This window comes from Arvicanthis niloticus, chromosome 5 (genome assembly GCF_011762505.2).
Source record: "Arvicanthis niloticus isolate mArvNil1 chromosome 5, mArvNil1.pat.X, whole genome shotgun sequence".
Taxonomy (NCBI): Eukaryota; Metazoa; Chordata; class Mammalia; order Rodentia; family Muridae; genus Arvicanthis; species Arvicanthis niloticus.
In genome coordinates, this window is record NC_047662.1 from 107,867,896 (window position 1) to 107,875,247 (window position 7,352).

The window sequence follows — 7,352 nt, forward strand, 5'->3', positions numbered from 1 at the left end:
AACTTTTTATTGATTGTGAATTTCACATCATGCACCACAGTCCCACTCATCTATCTCCCTGTCCCTCCATGCTTGCCTTCTGCCTTTGCAAGCTCCCCCGCCAAAAGAAAACAAAAAAATAAAATATAAATAAATACATACATATATACATAAATACATCTCACAGTGGAAGCTTCAGTGTGTCACAGTGTGTCACACAGTATATACCCTTTTGTTCACATGTCTTTTCTTGAAAATGTTCGCTACAATGAGTCACTTATCTGGTTTGAGTCCTCTGGCTTCTACTACACCGTCAATACCAGAAAAGTGTGTGTCTGTATGAGTGGTGTGTATGACCATGAAAAAGGACATGGGGTCCCGCTCTACCACACTCTGCCCGATTCCCTTGAGACAGAATCTGACCCTGAGTGAGGCTAGCCTAGCAACCAGCAACATCCAGTGATCCTTCTGTTTCCTACCCACTAGAGTTGGTGTCTGAGTCACTAACATGGCTGTGGTGGGTTGAATAAGCATGTCCCCCATATACTTATGTGTTTGAACATTGGGTCCATAGGGAATGGCACTATTAGAGGGAGTGGCCTTGTTGGAATAGGTGTGGCCTTGTAAGAGGAAGTATCATTGTCTGGGCAAGCTTTAATGTCTCGAGTGTTCAAGACACAGTCAGTGTGATACACGGTTGCTTTCTGTTGCCTATGGATCAAGATATAGAACTCTCAGCTTCTTCTCCAGCACCACATCTGCCTGCACACCTCCATGTTTCCCTCTGAAACTATAGTCCAGTCCCAATTAAAAGCTTTTCATTATAAGAGTTGCAGTGGTCATGGTGTCTCCTCACAGCTAGAAATGCAAATGAAGACAATGACCATGCATGCCTTCTATGTGCAAGCTGAGATCTGAACTCGGGTCCTCATACCTGTACAAGTGCCCTCAACTCACTCCTAATTTGTTTTTTTTTTTTTTAATGATATGAGAGTGCAAGGGCAGATGGTAAAAACTGAAGATGTGGAAGAGTCATGTGTGGCAGCACAAACCTGCAATCCCAACACGGTGGGCCAGCCTGAGGTACATAGCAAAAGAATTTCTGTCAAGGGAAAAATTGGAGGGCTGGAAGAATACTGCACATATGATTTCCATCAGTGATTTAGCTGGATGGTAAAGTGTTCTACCTAGTAAGCCCTGGATTCAAGGGGAGCGGGAATAAAAATTGCATGTTTCATCAAATGGATCCTTTGTTTTTTCTTTTTTTCTCTGTGGTTCATAAAACACATAAGAATCTATTGAGTTGTAATGCACAGTAAGTAGTGGGAAACATGTCTTGGAATAGAAACCCTGTGGCATTTTCTGTACAGTGTCTTTTTTTCTATTAATCTTTTTAAAAAATATTTATTTAATGTATATGAGTGATCTATCTGCATGTACACTTGCACAACTGAAGAGGGCATCAGATCCCATTACAGATGGTTGTGAGCCACCATGTTTTTTCTGGGAATTGAACTCAGGATCTCTGGAAGAGCAGTCAATGCTCTTAACCACTTAGTCATCTCTCCAGCCCTGTCTTCTTTTTCTAAAGATCTGTTTGGTAAAGGCATCTAGGAGTCCTGAGAATTAACCAGCAGTGTTCAAACACTGCTTTTCTTCACATCCCAGAACATGGTATTCAAATGTACAAACAATGGATCCATTAGGAGTAAGAAAATAAATGTTGATAAAATACAGTGGTTTAAAGCAATAAAAGGCTGCCTGTCTTATCTATCTTCCTAGTATGCTGTTCTGCTCTAGATTATCTAGCCATGTCTCTGTGCCTGTAATTCATATAAAATTTCAGTCTTAACCTTGCCCAAGTAGATATCCTATAACTTTCTAGGTAAACTATTTTAATTAATTAATTAATTAAAATCCTGGCTGCAGCTTTCTCTCTCTCGCCTACCAGCCCCTCCCTTCCACCTCCCTACCCACTCATTCTCCATTCTAATCTTTCTCCTCAGAAAAGGGAGGCCTCCCATGGATATCCATTGGCAAATCAAGTTGCAGTAGAACTTGGCGCATCTTCTCCTATTGTGGCTAGACAAAGCAGCCCAGTTAGGGAAAAAGGATCCAAAGGCCAATAGAGTCATAGACAGTCCCTGCTCCTGTTGTTAAAAATACCACATGAAGACCAAAATTCACAACTATTAACATATGTGCAGAAGGCCTAAGTCCATACCATGCATATTCTCTGTTTTGTGGTTCAGTCTTTGTGGTTCCATATGGGCCTAGGTTAGTAGATTCTACAGATTTTCTTGTGGTGTCCTTGACGTCTTTGTCTCCTTCAGTTCTTCCTTCCCCTCTTCCATAGAATTGCCCAAACTTCACATAATGTTTGGCTGTGGGTTTCTGTGGGGCAGTGGGGCGGTGGGCTGTGAGCAGCAGCTGGGTGCTTGGTCAAGCATAAGTCTGGAACCCTGGACCCTTATTGGATGGCAGGAGTTCAGCTCTGCTCCCAGGCCCTGGTTCTTTTCATTTAGCTTCAGCCCTCCATAACCCCTCCCACAGAGAGGTCTATGGTCAACAGTCGTAGAAACAGGCCTCAGGCCCTAGAGAGATTTACATACTAACGAGATGCCTGAAGGCCAGAGGGTGGAGCCAATTAAGCATTCTTCCCCAGACCCTTCCCCCCTCCCTCCCTATTTAACTCAGGTCTGCCTTGGGTTTCAGGGGGGTGCGCATCCAGACTAAATCATCATCCGTCATGCCAGTAAACCCATTTTGGAAACCCAAGGACTTTCCCGTGCGTTGGGGCCACTGTGAGGACCATAGAGGAGGCCTCTACTGAGCCACAGCCGTGGCGCCTAACTTCCCCATGGAGGAACTCTCAGTGTTCCCAGCCACAACTACCCTCGGGTTTCTGCATCTATTTTCACCAGTTGCTGGTGAGGTCTCTCAGATGACAGTTATGCTTAGGTGCCTGTCTGAAAATATAGCAGAATATCATTAATAGTGTTGGGGTGGGCTCTCTCTCTCTCTCATGGCATGGGTCATTGGCTGGGCCAGTCATTGGTTATTCTTTCCCCCAATTTTGGCTCCATCTTAATCCCTGTGCTTTTTGTAAGCAGGACAATCTGTGGGTTGAAGTTTTTGTGACTGGGTTGGTGTCTCAATCCCTCCATTGTAAGTCTTGTCTGGTTACTGGAGTTGGTTATTTCAGGTTTCCATATCCCCCATTGCTAGGAGTCCTAGGTAGCACCCTCACAGAATCCTGGGAGTTTCCATCTTCCGACATTTCTAGTTCATCTCAGAGATGTGCTGCCAGCAATTCCAGTTCTCTCTGTCAGTACTCTCTCACTCCATCCTCCCCCAACTAGTTCCCTCCTGCTCCCCCTCTCATTCCCTCCCCATCCAGTTCCCTTCTCTGCCCACCCCCTATGTCTAATGTATTTCCCCTTCTCAGTGAGAATCAAGCATTTTCCCCTTGGGCCCTCCTTGTTACTTAGCTTCTTTGGGTCTGTGGTTTGTAGCACGATTACCCTGTACTTTATTGCTAATAAACACTTATTAGTGAGTACATATTATGTTTGTCTTTCTGGGTCTGGCTTACCTCACTCAGGATGATCTTTTCTAGGTCCATCCATTTGCCTGCAAATTTCATAATGCCATTGTTTTTAACAGCAGAATAATACTCCATTGTGTAAATGTACATTTTCTTTATCCAGTCAGATGAGGGAAATCAACGTTGTTTCCAGATTTTTTTTTTTTTTTGACTATTACAAATAAAGCTGCTATGAACATAGTTGAGCAAGTGTCCTTGTGGTACAGTGGAACATCATTTGGGTTTATGCCCAGGAGTGGTATGTGGTAGTTCCCAATTTTCTGAGAAACCGACAAATTGACTTCCAGAGTATTATACAAGTTTACACTCCCACCACCAATGGAGGAGTGTTCCACTTGCTCCATATCCTCATTAGCATATGCTGTTGCTTGATCCATATTTATCTTAGCCATATTGATGGGTAATGTGGAATCTCAGAGTTGTTTTATTTGCATTTCCCTGATAACTAAGAATGTTGTACATTTAAGTGCTTCTGGGCCATTAAAGATTCCTGTTGAGAATTCTTTGTTTATATCTGTACCCCCATTTTTAATTGGGTTATTTGTTTTGTTGATTTCTAGTTTCTTGATTTATTTATATATTTTGGGTATCGTCCCTCTGTTGAATGCAGGGTTGGTGAAGATATTTTTCCATCTGTAGTTTGCTGTTTTGTCCTTTTGAAGGTTTTCTTTTGTCTTACAGAAGCCTTTCAGATTCATGAAGCCCATTTATTAATTGTTGATCTTAGTGTCTGAGCTGTTGGTACTGTATTCAAGAAGTTGTCTCCTGTTCCAATGTGCTCAAGGCTATTCCTTATGGAACTTTCTCTTCTATCAGATTTATTGTATCCAGTTTTTTGTTGAGGTCTTTGATCCACTTGGATTTGAGCTTTGTGAAGGATAATAAGATACTGATTTATTTGCACTCTACTATATGCAGACATTCAGTTAGACCAGCACCACTTGTTGAAGATACTTTATTTTTTCCATTGTATAGTTTTGCCTTCTTTGTTTAAAATCAAGTGTTTATAGGTATGTTGGTTTACTTATAGGTCTTCAACTTGATTTCATTGATCAACATGTCTGTTTTTATGCCAATACCATGCAGTTTTTATTACTATTGCTCTATAGTACAACTTGAAATCAGGAATGATGATACTACCAGAAGTTCTTTTATTATACAAGATTGCTTTAGCTACTCTGGGTTTTTGTTTTTTCATATGAAATTGAGAATTACTCTATCAATGTCTATAAAGAATTGTATTGGAATTTTGATGGGAATTTTGTTATTCTGTAGATTAGTTTTGGGCAGACAGCCAATTTTACTATGTTAATCCTACTGATCCATGAGCTTGGGAGATCTTTCCATCTTCCAATATCTTCCTCAATTTCTTTCTTCAAAGATTTGAAGTTATTGTCATACAGATCTTGCTTGGTTAGTGTTATCCCAAGATAGTTTATGTTATTTGTAGCTGTAATGATGAAGAGTGTTGTTTCCCTAATTACTTTCTCAGCCTCTTTGTCACTTGTATAAAGGAAGGCTACTGGTCTTCTTTGAGTTAATTTTATATCTAGCCACATTGCTGAAGAGGTTTATCAGCTGTAGGAATCCCCTGGTAGAATTTTTGGGGTTGCTTATATATATTATCATATCATCTGTAAATAGTGATACTTTGACTCCTTCTTTTCCAGTTTGTATCTCCTTGATCTCCTTTAGTTGTCTTATTGCTCTAGCTAGAATTTTATTGAGCATTTTTGCTCTAGGTAAGCTATTTAATATGGCTTATTTTAAGATGGAAGACAATGACATAGAATTTCATTTATTTTAAGATGGAAGACAATGACATAGAATTTCAATTGCTTATGATTTTTGTGGAATTGATTTGAGTTTCTCTACGTTTAATTTGGTGTTGAATATAGGCTTGCTGTAAATTGTCTTTATTGTGTTTAGGTATGTCCCTTGTATTCCTTAATCTCTTCAAGATTTATCATGAAGAGTGGCAGGATTTTGTCAAAGGCTTTTTCAGTGTCTAATGAGACGATTATGTAGAGATTTTCTTCTTTCAGTTTGTTTGTATGGTGGATTACATTGACGGATCTTCATATGTCAATCCATCCCTGCATCCCTGAGATAAAGCCTACTTGATCATTGTGGATGTTGTTTTTGATGGTTCTTGGAGTATTTTATTGAGCATTTTTGCTCTAGGTAAGCTATTTAATATGGCTTATTTTAAGATGGAAGACAATGACATAGCAATCCATTCCTTATGTTATTGCAAACAGATTTTTCCAGCTTGCAACTTAACCCTTTACTCTTAAAGACAGCACTACCCTTGTGTGATAACGACTTTTCAAATTTCCCTGCATCTATAAAAACAACACTATATAATATTTTATATAAAAATCTCAACAGATGATTATAAGTACAAGCTAAACCTATGTGTCTGTGTATTTTATTCATTCTGTATAGCAATGTGAATCTATATAGAAACCTTGACTATGGAGTGGACTGTTGTTTAGTCACCTACAATTGTTAAAGTTCTTCAAATTAAGCTTTTCTGTATTGCCACATGAGCATGCGTCATTTTTGGAGCTTAGTACCATTCTGCAAAGTGAAATAGATCCATACCGTAATTAAAGATACTTTTATTAGTTTTTTATTTATAATGAAAATTTGCTCAATTTGAATTGCACTCCACATTGAGAACATAGCATAGATAATCCCTATGCTGAGACTCAGAAAGAGATGAGAGTGACTCAAACAAAGGCCTGCCTTTCAGAAAGCTTTCTCTCTGATGAGGAGAGGGAGGTGTGTGTGTGTGTGTGTGTGTGTGTGTGTGTGTGTGTGTGTGTGTATAATGAACAATGATTTGATTGCTGGAATAAAAAAAATGTTACAGATCTAACAAACCTCAAATGTGAACTTTTGCAAGACCCCTTGCTTCTGTTCTCTCTTCCTCTCTTCTCTTCCTGATCCCGCCCTTCCTTCTCCTTTTTCTTCTCTCTCTCTCTCTCTCTCTCTCTCTCTCTCTCTCTCTCTCTCTCTCTCTTTCCCTCTCATCTCTCCTTTCCTCTCAGTGTCTTCATCTTGAGGGTCTCAGAATATATTGGTTTCTCAGTCACCAACTGAGTATCTAGCATGTGGCCTGTGTTAGTAGTGGCTCATTTTCCTTCTCATGGGGAAGGCATTGGGCTAAACACTTTTAATGGATTATCTCCTTTAGTTTTCAAAACAAGTTCATCTTCAAAAGAAAGAAGTTGGGGCTAAAAGATAATTGGTGACTCAAAGTATATAATATGTTTGAGTCAAAGTTTATCTCAATTATGAACATGACTGCAAAGCTTACAGCTTTACATTCTATGTTACAAAGTCCCAACCACTTTCTAATAGTTTCTATTATATCTATCAATGTCAGATAACTATTATTTACCCTAAAAATGTTAAGTGTAAAAAATGGAGTTCAGCTTTTGTATTACTAGTAGACATTAAGTCTACACAAGGAAATGAGTCATTCTATTGCAAATGGAAAAATTCGAGAAAGCTTCATGGAAGAGATAGCATAGGACAAAAGTTAAGATTTACCTACACCAGTAGACCATGGTGGTACATGCCTTGAATCCCAGCACTCAGGATAAAGAGGCAGGTGATTTCTGTGAGTTCAAGGCCAGTCTGGTCTACAAAGCAAGTTTCAGGACAGCCAAAGCTGTGACACAAAGAAAACCTATCTTGAAAAACAAACAAAAAGTGAACCCTTAAAACCTAGCTAGAACCAGATTATGGTGAGGCT